The sequence below is a fragment of the Meleagris gallopavo genome, chromosome 6, assembly GCF_905368555.1.
Source record: "Meleagris gallopavo chromosome 6, MGAL_WU_HG_1.1, whole genome shotgun sequence".
Taxonomy (NCBI): domain Eukaryota; kingdom Metazoa; phylum Chordata; class Aves; order Galliformes; family Phasianidae; genus Meleagris; species Meleagris gallopavo.
Window position 1 is genome coordinate 25,466,568 of NC_139409.1, and position 23,123 is coordinate 25,489,690.

Below are 23,123 nucleotides of genomic sequence, written 5' to 3' on the forward strand. Positions count from 1 at the left end.
AATTGTTTCTGGCATATAAGAGAAAACAAAAAACAAACTGAATAAAATGAAATAGGCACTCTTTTAGAAGAAAGATTTACTTAAAATCTCATTTTTCAATAAAATGTGTGATTGATTCTCTATTCAGAATTTAGCAAATCCTTTTTAATACCAGTCTTAACAACGCTGAATGAAGGATGACTTTCGATTGAAATTTTGGATTACAAAACAGTAATACAGTTTTTCCATTGCTATTTGTATACTTAAAGCAAAATCTTTTATATTAAACATCCTGCTATAGTCTTTGATATTAAGTGAGGGGAGGGGTGGACTCAAATTGTATCTATAATCCATGTCTGTAAAAAGTTGTATGTAAGTAGAAAGTGGATCTAGAGGAAATGCACATGGCATTCATGATGGCAAACTCTGGACATAAACCCACCCAAAATACGTCCGTATAAGTGGGTTTGAGGAGTCACATTGTAAATAACTTCCAGTTATTTGTCCTTTGAGGTTCTATTCTGTTTACCTGCAAAACTTCAAGGAAAATTGTTCTTCACTGAAGAGGAAATCAAGACCTTGAACATGAGTGTAAATAGTAAAATGAGATTACTGCGACACCTGTGGTAGGTTTTACAGCACAAACCATATGTTCTCCCATCTTGAATCTCAAATTCATCCTACTCCCTAATGGCAAAGCTACAAGCTGCTTTGCGTTCCCTAGAACTCTCATCTCATTTTTGCTGAATCAGGTGTCCATATTTGAATTTAAAGTTCTTGCATTCTGAGAGACAAGTGCTATCCCACATATGCCTTAGGCTTCTTTTCCTATTTCTTAAAATATAATACTAAATTCCATATCATTCATCATTGTATCACTGCGCTGTGTCTGATCACACCAGTGAATCATACATATGAACTGTGACTCAATGAAAATAATTGTGTTTTACATACTGCATCAGTATTTTTCCATTTTTTTTCTTTTTTCCAAATAGAAAAAGATTAACTGTGCCTTTGTAAAATGAATTCCTTGTAATGATATAAAAATGAAAAGAGAAGGGAAGGTAGAAGGAGAGGGAGAGGAGGAAAAAGAATTTTTTATCAATGTATTTCTGAGGAGAATCGCCTTTTCAGATCATCAGATCTCTAATTTGGCAAAGCTGGCAGCGGGAGCTGTAACAAACATTTCAGCTTGACAAAGTGATATTTTCTCAAGAAAATGCGAAGAAATTGCTAGATCCAGAAAGAGATAAATGAAATCACAACTGTTTATTAACTTTTTCTTTTATAAAATGTAATTTCTAAACTTTAATTTATATTCACTTTCCTTAGAGAATATTTGCTAAGGATTCGTAAAGAGCCACAGAGGACTGTTATAAGCATTTTCTTTATATATTAAGCATATAATTCTATTTGAAGCAATCAGGTCACATAGACAGATAGCAAACTAAAATAACAACAAAAAAAACCCTCTTATTAGTGTTGCATTCATCCATTTCTCTCCATTTGTTCCCTCTTTTGTCATTTTGAAACTTGACTCTTCTTAAATCAGGTCCTGAACTTATACAAAGAATAGGCAAACAGAGCTATGTAACTGTTTAGAATCATTCTTTTTTTTCTTTTCCTTTTTTTTTCTTTTAATCTTTTTTCCTTTTTCCTTTTCTTTTTCATTTTATCTTTTTTCCTCTTTCATTCTCCTTTAATCCTTTTTCCTTTTCTTTATCTTTTTTTTTTTTTTCCTTTTCTTTCTCTTCTTTTTCTTTTACTTTTTTTTTTTTTCTATTTCCTCTTCTTTTACTTTTGAGTTTCTAGTAATTTCTTAACGTACTAGAGTTTAACTAAAAAGACTCAGAATGAAAGGAGAGCAATAAACCTCTGTGTGTAAATGCGTTATCATAGAAGTGTTAGCTTGGAGGAGATCTTAAAGATCATCTATTTCCAACCAGCTTGTCATGGGCAGGGTTGCCCCTGACTTGATCAGGCTATGCAGGTCCCCATCCAACCTGGTCTTGTGAGCTTCTAGAGATGGGACATTAACAACCTCTCTGGGTAACCTGTGCCAGTGCTTCACCACACTAAGCAAAGAATTTTTTCCTAATATATAACCAAAATCTCCCCTCTTTTAGTTTAAAGCCATTCCCCCTTGCCCTATCAGAATCAGACAGTGTAAAAAGGTAGTCCCCCTCCTGCTTGTAAGCTCCCTTCATGTACTGGAAGGCCACAATGAGGTCTCCCCAGAGCCTTCTCTTCTCCAAGCTAAACAAGCCCAACTCCATCAACCTATCTTCATAGCAGAGGTGTTCCAGCACTTTGACCATCTTCCTCTCCCTCTGGATTCACTCCAACAACTCCCCATCCTTCCAAGTAGCTGAAACTGGAAGCCTCAGGCTTGGACACAGTACTCCAAATTGGGCCTTCCAAGGGCAGAGTAGAAGGGGGCAATCACTACCCTCTCTCCACTCTTCCCTCTCTTTTCATGCAGCCCAGGATACTGTTGGCCTTCTGGGCTGCAAGAGCACACTGCTGGCTCGTGTCAATCTTTTCATCCATCAGGAACTCCCAGTCCTTCTCCACAGGGCATGAATTCTCCTAGTCTGTACTCATATCTGGAATTGACTAGACTTGTTCTTGCTAAACCTATTAGATTCTCATGTGACCGCTTTTTGATTATCTTTTTTCATATGAGATGTTGTAATTGCTTTCAAGGGGAAAATGATAGGAAGAGTTTAAAAGTCAGCTAACCAGTCTGAGGTTGAACACACATTGCTTTTCAGTCTTGATGCCTTCAAATACATACATAACTTGGAAAGATCTGATATTCTTGAATGGATTTTATAGCATCATGGTCACTGGATGACCATGTTAATTCAGTGAGTCACCTAGAGGACTAGTATAAACATACAACAGGGTCTAAATCGTGCTCATTCCCTTGTTCATCTTTCAGAGAATGTTTCAGAGGTTTAAACCAAAATGACAAATCATTTGTGTATTACCTGTTCCATGCATATTGCTGCTGAGTAAGGAAAAAATCCAGTGTTACACTATGGGGAATTAAGTCTCAACAAAAGTACAGAACAAAGTATTTTCCAAATTATTTCTAGCTTAATGAGAAAATCTGTTCCAGGACGGTCCCACAATATGATTCTGCACCATAAATAAAACTTCCAATCTGCTGTACCACTGCAATTCTGTTTATTTGTAAACACTACAGATTTCACAGATGCTGAAACAGTTTGTGTTTGTGAGGAGAGACAAGGAGGCAGTGTCTGGATATCATTTCACAGGAAAACTCCAGCTCCTTTGCTTTCTCAAATAGTCTTAAGCACTGCCATGGTATGTACACGAGAGGTTAAGAGAGAGTGCTATTTTAATGTATTGAGCTAGTCAGAAGAGAAAGAGAAGAAGTTTAGAACACAATACCTATTTATCTGTTCTTATAGAGAAACTTATGCACCAGCAAGACTGTTTTAAAAGAAGAGTGTGCATCACTGCTGACTCTTTGTCAATGCTCAACAAATAAACACAGCCATAAAGCAGAGACTCTCCTTTGGCAGCTTTTTTCAGCTGCTGCCATTGCTGCTGAAATACTGAAAAACTGTAACAGGGGAAAACAGTACCTGGGTTACATATAACAACTGAAGTACTTGAAAACCTAAAAGCTGTATGCATGTGCAATCTTTTAAATAGCAAAGCTGTATGCATGTGCAATCTTTTAAATAGCAAAGCTATTTTTTATAAAGCTATTATATTTAAAGGGCTGGCATCAGCTGGGCTCTGATTCTTGAGAATCTGTTACAGTGGTAATTTTTGCAAATAAATTCAAGAGATTCATACATGCAAGTACTCAAACCCTGTAACACATACTGGAGTATAGGAATAGTATCAGGATGGAATTTATCTTTCTATTAATTTTAAAAAACAAATAAAGAGAAAAAAAAAAGGAAGAAAAAATGTAGTGTATTTTTATTTAGTTTTAAGAAACTGGAATCAGGGAGATGCACTGGAATGCACTATAGGCAAATGGAGACCACCCCCTTTTAGTAACTTTCAGATTAACAGCTTGTAAAACACATACCTATCTATCTCAATTGCTTTTTAGAAGTTACTGGTGAAAACTAGATAAAATATAATGAAAAAAAATCTACTGAGCAGTTGAATGACATCCAACAGCCAAAGTCCAGTCACACACTCTGTGAGACACAGGGATGCAGCTTCTCACGGTTCAGCTGTTCATGTTCCACTGACTGATGCTTATCACTTCTTCTTCTTCTTTATAGCTTTCTACACAGTGACTCAACTCAGAACAGCATTTCCACTCAAAATTTGGATGAAAGATTAGACTTTAAATCAATAAAATTTTCTTTCAAAGACAGTTTACGAGTGCAACGTCCGTGCAGAATTCTGTCTGCCACACAATTTTCTGGTTCAACAGGAATAGTTTTTCTTTTGCCAAACATCTAAACTTTCATGTTCCCCTCTAGGTCAAGAGCTCAGTCATCCCTTGTAATACCTTGTAATACTTTTTCTCTTCTCTTATAAATTATGATATTATTATTTACCAATTAATTTTAAATTCCTATTTTATATTTCTTTGTGTGTTACAACATCTTTCAGACATATGAGCTAAGGATATTTATTTTAAAAAAAAGACGAATTGAGAAAATAAATAGTTACAAAGTCAGGTGATAATCTTATTTTGAGCACTTGTTCTACGTATTTCAGGATGTTTGTTGTTCTCATAAAAATAGGTGAAAGCTGTCCTGAAAACTGATGTACCTCATCTACTCCTTAAGAAACTCCTTTGTCTGTTTGTCTCAATGCCTTCCCTAAAGCATAATGAGTTAGTAAATGTCAGAGTAGACAAAACCAGAAAATATCTCAGACAGTATATCATAAATTTACAACTAAAGAATTTAGAATGCAGTTTATTTTCATATGCAAATTTCAGCTACGGCACATGTAATGGGGCTGTTCACTCAAGAAGTATCTACCGGGGTTACAATCAGTGAACAGTGAATACAGATTTAATATTTTGTTGAATATCTTGTCTTTTTTTATTTTCTCTCCTTGCTCCAACTACTCAGAATGTTTTCTCTAAATGTGATTGCCTGTGTATTCAAGAACTAAATTCCCAATTCTCACTCACTTCCAAACTTCTAGTATCCTAAGACAAGCACTTCTTGTCTCTGCAACCACCTTACCTAGGAAAGGTTACATGCAGTCCAATCCATTTGCTACTTAAGTCACTGTAGGGAAAGCCTCAAATGCATTGCTGGTAAATAAGGGGAAGAAAAAAAAGAAAAAAGAAATGGCTAGACAGGATTATCATTGAAAATCCTCAAAATTATCAGTTCAGAATTTTTACAAGACACGTTCAATTTGGGAAAAGCCAGCTTTCCTATTTCAAAGGACATTTTTTCATTTAAAATCATCTTACATTTTGAAAAATGAGTGTGGGGTTTTTTTCATCAAATAATCAAATATCTTGGGGAATGGAAGAAGAGAACTATACGCTCTGAGCTGTTCTAAATGAACTCCATTCTTGATCACATCTGCCACTCTTTTTAATGTTGATTTAACAACAAACATCAACAATCTTTCTTGTTTGCAGACTTCTAGGTCCTATGTGGACAGGACCCATATGCTAAATTTGTCAGTTACACAATCAGATAAATAATCGACATCTCATTGCAGTTTCATTCTGTCTCATCCTTGTTAGCCAGCTCTATATCCCTTTTCTATAAACTATCCCTGTTGATAGATTGCAATTATATATTCAATTTATTCACAAACAGCACTTTCTGCCTAACTGCAGAGGAAAAGAACTGAAACCTTGGTTGGTTTCCTGTAGAGTGAGTTTTTAAAGCATCTGTTTTATTAATGTAAAAACTTTATGCTCTTTCAATTTGTGAGAACAATATAATAAGAACCACATTTGTGTTTATCTAACAGTTTTGTGTTCCTGCTTTAATAGCCTACAAGACTGTTGATGGAATATACAGTGTATTGTCAGCATTTTGTAAGATTTTAAAGATGTTGTGATACTTAACATTTTCTTGATTGTCTCAAATGCTAATTTAAAAAAAAAAAATTGTTGTCTGGTGTTTCTAAAAACATCCTTTTCTATGGTGCATAAAGCTGTCATTATTCTAATTAACAAAGCCCTGAAGCTTTTCTATATGATTGCTTTGTTATATGTCTTGTGGTTTAACAAGAAACAATTGATGTAATTCACTGATAATATACAATGCAATATCTCCTAAATTCCTAAATAAAGAAAATATTAAGATTAACAATAGTAATAGTAATAATAATAATAATAAATAAATTCATATTGAAGTTGTTAAAGTTTATAGAAAGAATCTTTCTTCTATATGTTATCTCATGCACAGTGTTGTCTGCTCCACAACATGTGGAGCATGTGTAATTCAGGCCAGACAGTAAATAATTTTTCAGGAAATGTCTTATCTACTCCAATTTTAATCAGTGAAAAACCATTTATGAATTTTGGCTGAAGACACTGTGCAACCTCAAGTGTTATTTCAAGGTTGCACTCCGCCTTTAGACTGTAGGAAGAAAAGTCTTAGTGAGCTAGCAGCAAAGTGGTCACTATGCCTAACAGGAGAAAATAACCAGGGTTGAGTCTTCATTAGAGGGATGGTGAAACTCTCTTGCACAGCACTAATTATCACATCCTAGGATAATCTCAGTTATAGTATTTCTAGGTCTGTTCTACCAACACTATGCCACATTGCATATTCACTGGAAAGTTTGTCCCACATTTATGTCCAACATACGTGGCTAGAAAATTGTTCTCTGGTATGTCACTTTCTCTGTTTCTTTCCCATTCGAAGTATAAATAGTACACAAAATTGGAACAATCTGATTAAAACAATTTTATGAAATGAGAAAACGCAACTAGTTTTCTGAGCTTTTCTAGTTTATTTGCTTTATATATTGCTTTATATTTATATATAATGCGTTCTTGTTTATTTGCTCAAAATTGTAATATCTCCATCAGCAAGAAACTGCTCTGATCCCTCAGAATATATAGTACAAATGGGCTAAAATATGTTATGGCCACATGAATTGTAATGCTTTCAAATGAGAAACAGAACTAAGCATAAATGCTTTAATTTTAGGTGGATGTACTATATTTCAGGCTTTTCTTATACTAGAGGATTACCTCCAACAAATTTTATGTATTTACACATACCTTTGCTTTTCTTGTTCACCAAGTTCAATGAAATATTTCATTCTTGTAAGATGCTGTTTGCCTTACTTGCACATATTCTTGAATTTTATTTTCATTTTAATTAGTAAAATCAGAAATTATTTTATTTAGGATTTTTCAAAACCTGTTCCTCATTTTCAGTCATACTTTCCTACATAGACAGAGTTTCCTTAGAAGTTTTTGTACAGCATCTAACCATATTCCTTTTCAGGCCATCATTTTTTTTCACCCTTTAGACCTGTCGCATTTAGCCTTTCACTCTTCGCCAGGTATGACCCTAATTCTTGTTTTTGGCTTCCTCTGACCAACTTAACTATTTCTGTTGTCCACATTTGACTCTAGCCTTGCATTAATCATTGAACATAGCCATCCATAACCTAGTCTTGTTTCCTCAAAGCTTTTGTTCTACCGCCAACAAAGTAAGAAAAAGACCTAAATCTCCACTTAAGGAATGTGCACAGAATTAGACTCCAGTCTGTGAATTAGGTACACAATAACTCTTTAATATTTAATTAATGCATATAACTCTTCCCCTTCATTTAAATATTTTTTTCTTTACATTTCTAATCCAGCTATGTACTGTGACAAATCTCCACATTTTCCTTTACAGCAAATAGGGATGATAGTTTTGTGAGAAAATTTGATAAAATATTGGTTATCCTCAGAGAAAGTAATTTAGCCAAGAGATGCCTTGATTTGTTGGAGTTTCAACAAATTAGGAAACCAAAGACACTGTCAAAACTAGGGTCCTCATATTCACTTCTAGGAGATTCTAATGCTTACTTTTTATTATTTTTGTTATTTACTCTAATGAATATTAACACCAAGGAACATAGTATTTAATCAAATTTAAATGAAGATTACTCAGAGGGAGATTCTTTCGTGGAGGACTGGAATAAGCATTAGAAATTAGAAACAATTTCACTGAGTCCTCAAAAGTGATCAACTGATTTGTCACAGTGGTTCTGATGAAGGGTGTTTAAAAGAGCAATTCAGTCATAGAAGTGTCAGCACAGAAAAAAGGATGGGCACTGAGATGTCAAGGTCTGTGTTGGAGAAATGACACTGAAAAACAGTCAGAGGCTACGTAACGTAACAAGAACTGCAGTAGCACTTCAGCATTTGTTGGAAGCATTTCTCAGAAGCATTTATTGTATACTTTCTCAGTCAGCCCCTTTTTCTTCATTCAAAGTCTGGCTCTGTGCATATTCCTGCTCTGACAGACAGTGTCCCTCTAGGACCAGTGTAGCCCATGCTTGGTAAAAGGGCCTGAAGAACCTCAGCTGCTGAGACAGAAATATGAGTGTATACTGTTCATCTCAGCAGGGCACCCCAAGCTGTCCAAGATAGCATCAGCAATCAAAACTGTTCTTGTCCACATCAGAAATTGTCCCCAGTGTATCACCACTGCTGCCAAGATTGGACAGAGCAGCCTCCCTGCTGGATGCCAAGAGCAGGCTGTGGGCTGAGTGACAGTAAGGGGTGCAACACACTGGGACCTGCTGCAGTTGTGCAGCATCTTCTCTAGCGTGTGAGTGCATGTAAGTTAGGGTAGGAGGTATGGGAATGTGGATGCAATTAGAATTTTCTAGAATCAGATGTAGAAAGCTGTAGGTGCGTGCTAACAGAAAGGGTCTACTGTGATTTATCTATCGAGTTACTGTTATTGATCTTGAAGACACAGATCACTAATTGCTGGTTAATTACAGTTGTTAATAAAACATATCACTTTTATCCCGAGTTGGTTTAAACCATCTGAACTTAGCCTGTAAATAAAGTTCCAAAATAACAAAAAATAATAAATTATCTGTACTGAAACAAGTTACTGGAACTACAGAGAGGATATATATCTGTCTGTGTATGTATATACATCTGTGTGTGTGTGTGTTCTCTGATCACTGAAGGCTGTGGCTGCCATTCAACAAGACCTGGACAGACTGGAGAGTTGGGCAAGGAGGAATCTGATGAGGTTCAACAAGAGCATGACTCCAACTCCATGATTCTGTGAATGTCACATACCTGTTAAGTGCTATATAGATAAATGAAATAAACAAAAATAAGTATAAATAACAAGAAAATATCCTTGTTGCTCAAAATTGCAGACAGAGAGGTCATGAAATGAGTAAGAGGGAGAGGAATAAAATGTCAGAAAAAAAACAAAGAACAAAGCACAGAAAGTGTGTGGGAGAAGATTTATACAGGCACCACTATGAACATTTCCTTTTGTTAGGTATTTCTGACTCCATTTAACAGATTCTTGTAACAGCCATATAATTTCCTATTAATTTGTGGGGCAGGAGTTGGGGAAAACACTTCACATTCATGAAAGGTCACTCACATAAAGCTTGATAGATATGTTATTTCCAGCCTGCCTAAATATGAATATAATAAATGGAATTACACCTTTACTACATGCTGCTGTAAAGAAACAGCCAAAGATTGTATTAATCATCATTCTCATTTTCTGTGAGTTACACAGCTAACCTAGGTATTTTTTGGTAATTTTTTTTTTTTTTTTTTTTTTCAGTGAAAATTTTCAGGAAGTTGATGAAGAGGGAAAAAAGGATGAAATAGAATGATCTTAATGACAAAGACAGCCCATGTGTATTTTTAAATACCAAAAAACTGATGAAATTATTTTTCTTCTGCCATATGAACATTCTGCCAAACAACAAGCTAACCTGATTCTAATAATCCTACACAAGCAGAACACGACACTGGAAGCTAGTGGCAAAAACTAAGAGAGGGCTGGCTTTTATATTTTCCTTTTTCCTTCTTTTGTTTTGTTTTTTTTTTTTTTTTTTAATTTCATCATGTAATTAGTCATGACATTTTTTAGAATAAGGAATTAAGCCACTGATAGTAGCTAACATTATGCATTTCTAGACATTTACATGTGCATTCCCGTGAAATAGCCTCAAATTTTGAGAAAGTTATAAACTTCAAGGTGATTTTATTTTGTTGATAATATACATCTGCGAGCTAGCTCACCTTTCTGAGCAGAGAAGTATTCTCAGATCAACAGTGCGAGAAGTAGGAAAAGGTACATGGATACCTTTTTTTTTTGATACATGAATGCTGGATGTGGTGTACAATTTTGTACCAATTTTGCCAGTGGCACATCTCAAACTAACCACTCTATGACTATTTGATATTTGCTGTTCATTCTGTGGTACCCTACGACATTCTCAAATTTCTTTCAGCCTTTTGGAAAATAATGTATATGATTTTTAAGATAATCAAGATACAATATCTCAAAATTCATTCTTTTACCATTCCTGGAAGAATATTGTCATAGAAACCACTTTTTTTTATTTTATCAAAGCAAAATATTTCAGTCCATATTTACCCTTTAATACTATCTTATTGTGAGAGCAAATACAATGTATTTTGTAATACAAGGTCTTATGTTAGGAATTTTAAATCCCAAACATATACAAAAATATAATTTGGGGTGAAAACTGTTAAATACCCTTGTTACATTGCCTAAAAAGTTATATTTGTCATTTTTTAACAAAATTAAGTTGTGGAAAAGTAATTTTTAATTAACTAATTTATAAATAAAATTCTAAACAACAACAACAAAAAAAGAGAATTGTTCTTAACAAATGATTTCATCAGATAAAAAAAAAAAATTCCCATTATAAGTGTCATTCTTTAAGATATTTAGGACTGAATTTCAATATTCCATTACATGCTGACAGTATTTATGAAAAAGCACATATTTTTCCATTAGAATGACAATTTTAATGGCATATGGTCTTCTGTTAACAATGCCAATGGCATTGGCATATGGTCTTCTGTTAATAATGACCAAATTGTTAAATGTGTAGTGAATACCTTGAGTTTTTGTTTTTAAAAACTTTATCAAGACTGCAATCAATTGTCCCAAGATACTAAGTTTTCACTATGAAAAATTAAATTGATGCTGTTGAAGACTGCATGACATCACAGTTTGGGATATTTCCTCTGGTTCTTTAGCTTTTATTTTATTATTATTATTTTTTTTTAATTGGTTAACTCAAGGCATGGGAACGCAGAATGACCCAATTTCCAAAAATGAATTGAAATCACTAAGGAACTTTTTTAGACATTTGAGTATGTACTCTGAAATCCTGAAGGAAGTAACAGTGAACAGCTCATCAGCCTCAAGGAGAGTGGATCTGAAATACTTTGTGAGACAAAGACAAATCTGGTATGTGAAAACTTGTACTGAGCTGACATACCTGCTAGGTAAAATGTCTGTTATCACTGACTGTACAGTTTCAATTCTGAACTCCATATACTTGATGTAAGAGCTTAGGGCTTTAGAGGAGTAAAATGGATCTGAGGTTCCTGGTATCTTTAAGATTAGGAAATAGGTTGAAAAAACATCTTGTTCGGATAGTGATAATACAAAAATATTGTGCTATTTCCAGTTACAGACTTAATCCAGAAGAAACTCTCAGATGAAAATTGTTGATACTGTTCCTGTCAAAGGAGAAACTGAAAATCTATAGCAAAAAGCTCATCTCGATATAGCTACATAAAAAACAAACAGACAAATTAAAAAAAACCTGAAAATGTAAATCCATTGTGTGTGTGTGTGTGTGCGTGTGCGTGCACCTATTACTCTCTTAAACAAAAGCTTCGAAAAATAAAAGATCTGAATTATTTCATCAGTTTTTTTTTCTGATTTTAAGCATCATTATAGTAGTTAATTTTTATATCCTTTTTTCTTCCAAATCCTGATTAAAAAAAAAAAAAAAAAAACACATCAAAATTTCAACATATTTGTGTACAACTCAGACATCTTTGTATTTTATGAAAACAATGAAAATCTGAAAAAACAGTAAGTTCAGAAAATAAATTCAAATTGTTTTCAGGAAATCAAATCTGCTTAGTTAGGCATACAAGTATAGGACTAGTTCCACACTGGCCAACATCTTTTAATTCAGAAGTTGTCCAATAATGCTGGACTTGCAGTTGTCAAGGGAGAAAACTATAACTAATTGAGGTTATCTGGAGGCCTGAAAGGCATCTGCTCTTTAACATAGAGATATCCTGTATCTTTGGTACATTAACCCTAAATGGGCTTTGAAGAATTCCAGATACCTTATGTGGCTATTTGGGAACTAAATTCCTTCTAAAATGCAAGATACACTTCAGCCACATTTTGTATCTGTCTGTATATATTGACATTCCTCATTAATCAGAGAATCACAGAATGGCCAGGGTTGGAAGGGACCTCCAAGGATCATGAATCTCCAACCCCCTTGCCACATGCAGGGACACCAACCTACACATTTAATGCTAGACAAGGCTGCCCAGGGCCCCATCCCATCTGACCTTGAACACCACCAGGAGGGGCATCCACAACCCCTCTGGGCAGCCAGGTCCAGTACCTCACCACTCTCTCTGTAAAGAACTTCTCCCTGACATCCAACCTAAATCTTCCCTCCCTCAACTTAAAACCATTTCCCTGCCATTATCTACCCTTTCAAAGAGCTGATTCCCCTCCTGTTTGCAGGCTCCCTTTAGGTACTGAAAGGCTGCAATGAGGTCACCCCACAGCCTTCTTTTCTCCAGGCTGAACAAGCCCAGCTCCCTCAGCCTGTCTTGGTAGGGGAGGTGCTCCAGTCCCTGATCATCTTTGTGGCCCTCCTCCGGACCCTCTTCAGCAGCTCCCTGTCTTTTTTGTACTGGGGGCTCCAGATCAGGACACAGTACTCCAGTTGGGGCCTCATAAGAACAGAGTAGAGGGGAAAATCACCTCCCTGTCCCTGCTGGCCACTTCTCTTCTGATGGAGCCCAGGATAGCATTTGCTTTCCAAACTGCAAGAGCACACTGCTGACTCACATCAAGCTTTTCATCATCAAGACTCCCAGGTCTTTCCTCAATAAGCCATGAGACAGATCCCTGCAGAATATTATCTGCCCCATAAAATATACCATGGTTGGGTAGAGATTCCTCCAGAGCTTTCTCTGTTGATGATACCAGGCCCCAACATTGCTAAATGACAAATCTGGTAGGTATGACAAATCAGAAAATAGCTTCCCCTTCACTTCTGTCTTAATAAACATGACTAGATTCACTGCAAAGAGTTAGAAATTGGGCTGAGGTAGAAGTTTTCCTCTGTTTATTTGCAATTACTGTCCACTTCTGCTCCAAATGAAATGAGATCAAATGCCCAGGTCTGTTAAACTGCAATACTGTCACTGAAGTCTACAAGACTTTTCTGCACATGGTTAGCTCTGTGTTCCTGTAATCGTGTTTCTTAGTATCTCCTACCGAAATACACTAGATCTCACAAGCACTTCAGCCTTTACACAATACTATACAAGCAATTGGACAAACAACCATGTATTTCTCCAGCCATAAAAATTCCCAAAGATTTTCCTTCCTTCCATTCCTCTATCTACAAAGGACTTGATTCACATAAGCAGAATAGTCATGTTGTGTTTGTAAATAACTACATACTATTACATTGGTTCTACCATTTTTCTTACATGTTTGAGCATTTTGAAGTGTAAGTCTCATGTTTCATTTATTTTTCTATCCCTTCCTTCCAACATTTTTAAAATCATTGTGAACTTGTGAAGGTGGCTCTCTTATCTTTCGCTACACAGCTTATTCAGACATTAACATTGTTTCCAGTCTATATTGTCTGCCTTAGCTTTCACAGTGAACTCTTTTCAACTGAAATTGCACAAAGTTCAGTCCAAGTCAGTTGGCAGTGACTAAAATTTTTTATTTTTATTTTTTTGTTTTTTTTTTTTATTTGGTGGGCTAATGTGTTATGTTTTTCCTTTTAATATCTGTAGCTCAACAGACTGAAATTCTGTTTTATTGTTTATAAGCCCTGTTGCGGACTTGCTTTTTTATCTCATTATTCATTTTATATTATCATCTCCGCCAACATGTTTTTACCAAGCAACACCTAACAGAAATATATTTCATGAAAGACTACGGAAAGAGAGGTTAGAGAAATTTAGAGAGTTCCTGATATAATTACATGGTCTTTTATAAAATTAATGGAGGAATTATATTAGGTAAAACTTACTCATAAGTAAAAATTCCAATATTTGAATTCTGAGTTAAGATGCAGCTATAACCTAGATGTCTGAATTACTGTGGTAACACAATAAGCTGGAGATAGTATTACTTAAGCCTATAGCTGTCTGGCTCTTAACCATAAAGGTGAATTTCAGTCCTTTCATGACAATGCATTTATACCACATAAACAGGACATAACTACAGACCTGATGCATGACAGCTATACAACAAGCACAACAGCATGCTGTTTATTATTAGATTAAAAAATACTCAAATACAGCAATTAAAAAAAAAAAAAGTGAAAGTAGTGGAGAAATCTGTTTCTGGCAGAAAAGAATATGCATTCTCATTTAAAATGTAAAAACATAAGCCAAATTACATGAAATGATTCCAGATATCACAGCAAGTAGAAGAAAAAAAAAGTGCTACAGATGGCAAACATCTGGTAAAACTATCTATATGTTTCTATACAAGTGTGATAAAGGTCAGGAGGGATGTGGAGACTGTAGTCAAAGTTAGTTGGGCTGTTAACATTTGGTGAACAGTGCAGTACAGAAGAGAAAATTGAAGAAGTTCTTAGCATTTACCAGACCTAAGAAAATGACCAGACATACCATCTAATATTTTCTAGTAAGGTTTCACTAGTAATTATTACTTGACATTTGTTTTTTTTTATTCTCACAACAACCTCAACACATTTGTTCATGCTGTAGGGTATGTTATCAGAAGGGATAGAGATTTTTTTCCATTTTTTTTTCTTCTTCAGTTTGAATGAAGAATTTGAATGAGTGTTTCCATTTATATCTAGTAAGTACTGCTTCACACAGAGTTTTTTCCCCCTGCTTTGTAATTCACCCACATCAAACTAAAAATACAATAAAGGCATGCTGCTTTTTTAAATCACATTGTGAGGCTACGCTAACTCCCATTGCCATTTTCTCTTTAACACAAGTAATTATACTCTTCTACTGCCCTTTGCCTCTCTGTGGACCAAGGGCAGTCCTGCATGGAAATGAACTTAATTAATTCTGTTCACTGGAGTGGAGTATCTTAACCATGGAGAGGCAGCTTGTTTCCATTGGTTTATGCTGTTAGCTGTAAGCAGTCAGATCTATTTTTCCTTTTTAGGATGTTCCTGTTAGCCCTGATATGTTTCCTTTACAATTGGCATGTTCAATGTGAAGACTGAGTCCAAATCTTCATGAATTGAACGTGACTCCACAAGGGAACTGACAGACTTTGCAGGTAAAAATTCCCAAATCTTTTGAATCAACCTGTGCAAATGATGAGACCAGGGCATCTTTGGCTGGGGCAGAAGTTTTAGCAAAACATCAAAGCATATATTTATTTAAGCATGTAATTAAAACTATTATTATTTTCTTTCAGAATATTTATTGAAGAATTCACCTAAGATTACTTTTGACTACACACATGAGAGAGAAAACAAACAAACAAACAAAAAAAACAACCAATAAATTAGCAAAGTATACTTTTTTTTTCTTTTAAGTTCTTTTGATACTTAGAAATATTTTAATATTCAAGTTAAATCTGCTGATTTAACCTAGAGATATAAGGATACTGTTTTAACACATATTAGTTATCTGTTTTCACAGAAGAAGGGATAAGCTCTCCCTTGCCTGGACACTCTTGACTGCTAATTACAAGTTTTCTGCTCGAAAGCTGGGATTCAAACCCCAAACACTGCTAATATATGGCACGTTGTAATCATTAATTGGATATTTGTTCTTAAAGGTTAAAATGGCTCAGAATCCCAAAACTCATGTTCCAACCCCTACTCGAGTAAATGTCATATTCATAGAAACATCTTTTCCTACTGGGAGTATAAGGTACACACTTGGGATACTGGTCAGTGTGCATGATGCTCATAAAAGGTATTCACCCTTAATTCATACACCTGCCAAAGGTCAGAGAACATACTTTAGTCTCCCTCATATATGTTTCAGAGCCCAGAACTGGGCTACTTCTGCTAAAACATTTGGTTGCTTTTTATCTTATTTTTATTTTTTAAACATTCTACATCTTTTCCCGGGAACAAATTTTTAGAGTCAGAATAAGCTGGGTCATTTTTTCCATTTTCTCATGCCCAGTTGCCTGTTGGGGTCCACAGGGGAAGAGAAAACATAAATCTCAATTTAAAGCATGAATGGTTGCTCTCATGGTATTTCAAATTCCAGCCAGAACCAGAAAGTACTAGAGATCCCTTTGGTAAAGCCTGTTCTCAGGAGACTTGAGTCAAGCTTGTATCAGCTGGATATCTGCATTTTTTGAGTTACCTGAAAGCTATCAAACCTAGTCAGGTACCCTACAAAATGTACTATTCAATTTCAGTAATAACTTTTCTAGTTTCTCTAGCTACACTAGTTTCTAAAAGAACCAGGAGTTACTTTGCTAGATTTTTTTAATGTGCATCCATATGAATGACGTATGCTTAGGTGGAAGGGCCATCATGCAGATTATGGCAACTTAGTAGGCTATATAACTTAGTTATATTAATATAGGTAATCTTCAGCTGAAGCTATAATCAGACTTCTGTTCTGCTGCAGAGTAATTGATGAAACAGAGACACACGCACACAAATAGTTTCCACTAAATTAGTCATTTAAAATACAGGTTTTTTTTTAATAGAAACCCATTTTTATTTTAGATAAAAAAAAAAACAACTTTCAGCACTGTGTATTTAAGTCAAGGACACTGAAAAGCAACCAGCACTCAATACAGAAATCCAAGCTTCAAAGGGTTATCCTGAATCAGTTCACTGACAGAGAATTATCCAAGCAGAGGTCAGGCACTCATTAAACCTTATCTGAAGCCAAAGTTATGTGTTATGGTTTATTGCCTCAAGTACCAATTAATAAAAAATTAAAGAAATGAAAAACCAGTGATTCATACCTTTGCTGGGAGAACACTCATACTTCAGCATAATGCTAAAATATTAATAGTCATTTTAGTCATGTAGTATTTTATTAGGCACTTAACTCTGTAGGTCTTATCAAAAGATATATGACATTCATTTTTAACAAAATGCTAAGGAGATTTGGGGAACATTTACTCAAAATCTAATAAAGTAGATTTGAGAGATATTTTCAACTGGAAGCCTTAAACACGGGTATCAATTATTAATGAAAAAGAAATGCTTAATAATAAGGGTCTGGGTAGATGCCATAAAGAAATGTTGAAATATCACTGTGATATCAAGGGCAATTTTCTTCTAAAGAAGCTGCAAGAAAAAACATTAAGTGCTGTAAGAGTGCACAATAGCACTAACGCATTTTTACTTCTAAGATTTCTAGCATGCTTATTTTTATCATCACAGGTATTTCATTAATTTGACACAATCAAATATTTCTTCTCAGTGTTCAGAGAGTTAAATGTTCTGTACGCATTCACCTACAACTTTGAACAACTGTGTTCAAAATACTTTCATTTCTTATTATTTTCCTCGGCAGCATATGTTCCAAACCACCTGAGGCTCTGAACTGATGCCCTTTAGCAAGCTAAACTGAAAATATGTTTGCACCTGCAGATGCCAACAAGGTTGCATCTGTCACAGAACTCTTTCTATTGTCCTTGTTATCTGTCACATTAAGAGCCGGAAAACACAAGTCACTGGTGATTCTGAGTGAAATAAAAATGGCAAAACTAATGTCCAACTAGAGAGAGAAACTCGAGTGCAGATAATCTCCTAGGTCAAATACCGACAGCAATAAATGCTTGGCCTCAGTAAAAACAGAATAAATCTGTGCAGAAAAAAAACTCTGAACACTGAATCTTCTAGCCTGTGCATGAATAAACTTGATTACTTAGTCCGTCAACAAGAATCAGCACATCTTACTTTCTTTTTTCCTCTCTCTCTATGCAAAGAGAGTTTTCAGTCACTGCAGTGATTGTCGAGTTTATCACAGAAGAAATTCCCATTCATGATTCCATAGCCACTGTTGTCTATTTCATCTCCTCCTCCATGCAGACACGTAGGCATACACTCCTAGAAAATTGCAGACTAGTGTGCAGAGGACTATTTTTCCATGCTCTGTTACATCCCACTGATTAGCGTTCAATGCAATTTGAGTGGCTTTCTCTCTGAAACTTCTTACAATCCTTCCTCACATGTTCCATCAAATTACATTAAATACTAATGTACCAAATGATGTAGATCTAAAGTTCTTTGATGTCAACAAAAGAACTTTCACGCACCTTTATATCAGGATCCTGATTTTTATTTAAATTGAGCATATTATTTTGCATGGTGTCATCACTGTATTGGAGAATATTTAGCACTTAAATAATGAAAACAAAGTATTATATATAATTTAAAATCAATATGCTGTTTTATTTGGGTAACAACTCAGATGACATAACAAAGGTTTCTGATTTTCCTTTTCTATAACTGAAGCATGTGAACTTTTCCTCACACTTAAGGTGGGACCTTTTGCCTCAGAATTCCGCAGACAGGTTTGCAGCAGATCTGAAGTCCAGGTGAACACTTAACACTCTGGATGCTTCAGCACAGCTGTGCAGACTCATCAGCTGCTGTGCTCCAGCAGCCTGCTGTACATTATCTCAGGTGAGGAGGATTGACACAATCTTTCACAGAGAAGTTGCATTAGAAAATTGAAAGCATGCTGCCTTCTCATTTTCATTATGCTTAAAAGTCCAGTGACATACACACCTGTTCTGCATTCTTGAACTCTGACCTCTGGGAGCACAACTTTGTGTTACGGCATTTTGGGGCTGAGCCTGCAAGCACTGAAACAAGAATGGGGAATATATTTGCTGAATGTCTGTGCTCATCCTCCATTTAGCTACTGAAAAGATTCACAGCTCACCTGATCTGTAAAAAAAACACAGGAATCCCTACACCAAGCCTTTCCCAAGCCCTAAAACCTCTTGATGATCTAAAAAGCATTATTTCAAGAGATAATCAGACTTTCTTGGGATCTCGCCATATACACCTGCATATCTGACAAAGAACTTCTCCTTGCTGTTGAACATGCAGACCTTCTTTCCTCTTCCAGGCTAGTTGGCTTCCGTTGTTGAGTCTTGCTCTGCTTTTTGCTGCTAGACATCATGGCCAACAACATCACTGACATCATTTTCACAAACAGTACATCTGCATAATCTCAACATCCTTTGCAGGCTTGATCATCAGCGTCTCATAAAATCAGGACTAATAATTGGAATAAAATTTCTGTTTTCAGCAATGTCTGTATACTGACGGTTCATCTCCTAACATGTACATGAGGTGGTTCCATCTCCATTTTCCAGAGAAGGGAAAGGCAAAGAGATATGATGCACTTCTTTGCGTACTGGATACAGTCTGTCTATTCCTTAGGAAACCTTGTGGGTTTTTTTATTTATTATTATTTTTTTTTTTTTTAAGGGAATTAAAAAGGTTTAGAGGTCTCTTGTGGTTTGTATTTTTATAGGTTTCAAGCAACAGGAAACAAATGTGCCTTTAAAGAGAGAAAGTAATTGTTATAAATTAAGCTCTGAAGTATGTTTAAATATTTCTCTTTCAATTTGTGCAATAAGAGAACAATTTAAAAGGTATAGCAGGGTGCCTGCCACTTCTATCCTGTGTAGGAGGAAAATACATAGTAGCATATGCCAAGCCTTATTCTTTTCCAAATGCTAACATGAGCAGATGTCAAATCAAATCTCTCACAGAAACAGAAATGCAGCTGCAGGTATTATATTTGTCAAAACCCTTCTACTATTGATCTTCAGTTTCTGTTTCAAAGTTTAATTTATTGTCTCAAAATAATTACTAGAAATTTGCAACTCAAGATACAATGTGAATGTGCATGTATGTATGCATGCCTGTGTACAGACATCTTTTAATCCCCTTATTACAGCTTTTTACTATCTTGCCAAAGCTGTTTTCATGAAAATAAATAAATGCATACCAGTGAGCTTTTTATTGCTGATTTCTTTGACTATACACAAGCATTCTAGGAAAAGATAAAAAGAGTGAATGTTGTTATAAGGTGGTCTCTGCTTATCTTATTTCATACCAATTTGCAAAGGTACAAATTTTGATATTCTGTAGAGTAACTTCTAGGATGGAGCATATCAGAATGTTCTTTTCATTCTCCTTCCCTTCTGGCTTCTAGTTACTAAAGCCCTATGTACTATTCCATGATTGTTTATAGAAACCTATCCAATAAATCCTTATTCTTTTCTTCAGATTGTTTTGTTAATACAAAAAAAAAAAAAAAAAAAAGCATTTTATCTGATTTACAAAATAGAAACCTGTGGAGCTAAAGCCACTGAATACAGACTCATTTATGTCTGGACTTTTCTGAGTAAATTCCAAAGAAGGAGCTAACAAGCACTATATGCTCTCAGAGGTTCTTTCTGAAGACAAAGGCATCCCTGACCGACAATTCAAACTTGGGTATTCAGCACAAAGCATTTGTAACAGTAACAACTGGATTTTTGTTCTTATTCCTCATTCATATATAATTCCCTGCACATTCAGAGGATTACACACTGTTTATGCATCACGCAATCTCACCAAGTCCTGTATTTCTTTTATTTTATTTTTTTATTTTTACACTACTTATTCCTGCTGCTAAAAGAAAAATAGGCTCTAACAATCCTTTTCTGGTGCCAAAGCCGCTGCTACTGAATGAACACATCCTGCCTGCAGTAGTCTGATTGATCCCTGTGATCCCTGTATCCAACAGTTCAAAAGAATCCGCTACTCAAAGGACTAAAATTGGTATTCGTTTAAGATTTACTGGCAAACCAAAGCTCCTTCATGTAACAGCAGATGTTGTTCTGCCTTTCAGCTCTGTAGCACAACAAAGTGATACTGAACAAGTTCAAACTCAGGATGACCTTAATGGCACACAGCATCTTAACTCTGGCATTTCCTCACTCAGAATCATACTTAGCTCCTGAGCAACAGCGAATGTCACTGAACTCAGCCACAGCTTGTAACTCTACTCTGAAGCAAGACACGTATACCTGGGACATGGCCTAAATGAAAAAATCCAAATAATCTAGCACACTGTAGTTCTTTGTACAGTTACTGTTATGGCAACCTTTGTATTTTGTCAAACTCTGTTGCCTTTAAAAACCTCAGTCCTGCTGAAGCAAAGCACAAGTCAAACATCTATGTATTCCCTTTCAGGGTTAGGGAGACTAAAAAGATTTCAGTAGATCACTTTTAGGAACATGGAAAATTGTTGTTGTTGTTTTTTATTGTTCTTTTTGTTGTTGTTGTTTTAATTTGTAAAAGAGACTTTTGCAGGTGATATTCAAAGCCTGAAAGTATGACCAATTTTAAGACAAGTCAGTTTTTGGATTAGAGGGACATCATTTTTTACAACTTCCTTTATCAAAGCAGCAAATACTCTACACATACACTTCAAATGCTTCTCCTCTTTAATCATCTCTCTTCAGCATAAATAAAGGACTTCAAAATGTATTATTTTCTAAGGGGATCCAAAACATTTTGAGGCTATAAAGCTTCAATATTTATGAATTAAAATACTGAGTTGCTCTGAAAGTAACACCTACTTCATTATGGTCCACAATATCAGAGTGAACATTGGTGTATGACAGTAAAGGATCAACGTTCCCACCAGTAACCCATTACATTTTGTTGCTGTGTGACAGATGGCAGCAGAGGAGCAGTCTGACAAAACACTTTCTAACATGGAAGTGCATACAAAGCAAAGGACTGGAATTCCTCCATGCAGAAAAAAATGACACCCACTAACTGATCCTTGCTGAACATTTATGGTGACCAAACACTGGATGTGGTTACAGAGAGGCAGTGCATGATGTACTTCGGCAGTGGCAACAGTGATGTGAAAGACAAGCCAGGTTCTGGATGGCCATGCTTTTTGATTAGCTCTTCCATGCAAATTGGCAGATTGCAACCAGGGAAACATATATGGAGCTGAATACGGGCTTCAGTGTGTTGGAAACAAGGATGTCAATGTTAGAGTACCACAAAGTTTGCACCATGGGGGTCCCATGAGCTCTCACAATGGAACAGCAAGAATACCATGCACAGGTTTGTCAGGATGTACTGAACTAATACAAGGCTGAAGTGACAGTTCTCTGGATTGCATCATCATCAGTGATGAGAATTAGTATCACTACTATAAGGTGGAGTCAAGAAAGTGGTCAATGGAATGGCGACATGTGACTTCCTCACTGAAGTTCGAAATACAGCCTTCAGCAGGTGAAGTGATACATGCTGGCTTTTTTAGATAGGAAAGGGATGAACCTTCTGTACTTCTTGTAACTTGGAAAAGCCATTAACTCTGACCACTACATGATAATGCTGACAAAGCTAGAGACTTTGATTTCCAGTCAGGCTATATAAGTCAACTTTTCTCTTACTACATGATAACACCAAGCCCCATAGAGTACATTGGACAGCACAAGCAGCATTTTTCTAGCAACAATGCCATCAACACAGCTGTGAAACGCTGGGTCACCTCTGCTGGTGCAGATTTTCAGTGTACCATGCAGGCACTTGTTCATCACAGGTGAAGATGCACAGCTAATGGTAACAACTATGTTGAAAGACAGTGTTTTGTAGTTGACAATGTGCTCCATCAAATAATGTTGTTTTGTTCATTGTATCTGTTGTAGTTTCCACAGAAATAAATAGGAGACATTACTTCTGGAGCAGCCTATATATACACCTATTGCTGGGATCTTTTGAACCCATGTTGGTCACGTTGCTTACTTTAATGCAATAGTCTTCCTGGGGGTATAATATGTGAAACCCAGTGTTATCCTTCCATAAAATCAAGGCTAATTTTATTTCAAAGGCAATGCGACTCCACTAGCTGAAATAGCTGCCACAAAACTAATAGGTGCATGCAGATA